A 379-nucleotide genomic window follows, 5' to 3' on the forward strand; every position below is an offset into this window, starting at 1 on the left:
GGGAGCATCGACGAGGCCACGACAGACTTTGATTTCAAGGTGGGAGGAGCAGCGGGGGAGCCGTTTGAAAAGAGCTGCTCGGGGGAAGCCAGTCCGCGGAGCCCCGCGCGCAGGCCGGACCAGGCGAGGGTTAGGGGAGCGCGCCCCGGGCCCCGGGGGCTGCGAAGGGCGCGCACNGGGATCCGGCTTCTGGCTCCCGGGCCCCCTCTGTCCAGCCGAGGGTCTCTCAACTGGGCCCGAGTCCCCTCCTCGCCTGAAGGCAGGAGCCCTGCTGGGGCGCATCCCCTACTCTGAGCCTCAGGCGCGAGTGTAGACCTCTCTGCCTCCCAGGCAGGGCCGGCGCCGGAGCCACAGCGCCCCCTCCCTCCCTCTCGGGGCG

Source organism: Crocuta crocuta, unplaced genomic scaffold (assembly GCF_008692635.1).
Source record: "Crocuta crocuta isolate KB4526 unplaced genomic scaffold, BGI_CrCroc_1.0 scaffold408, whole genome shotgun sequence".
NCBI lineage: Eukaryota > Metazoa > Chordata > Mammalia > Carnivora > Hyaenidae > Crocuta > Crocuta crocuta.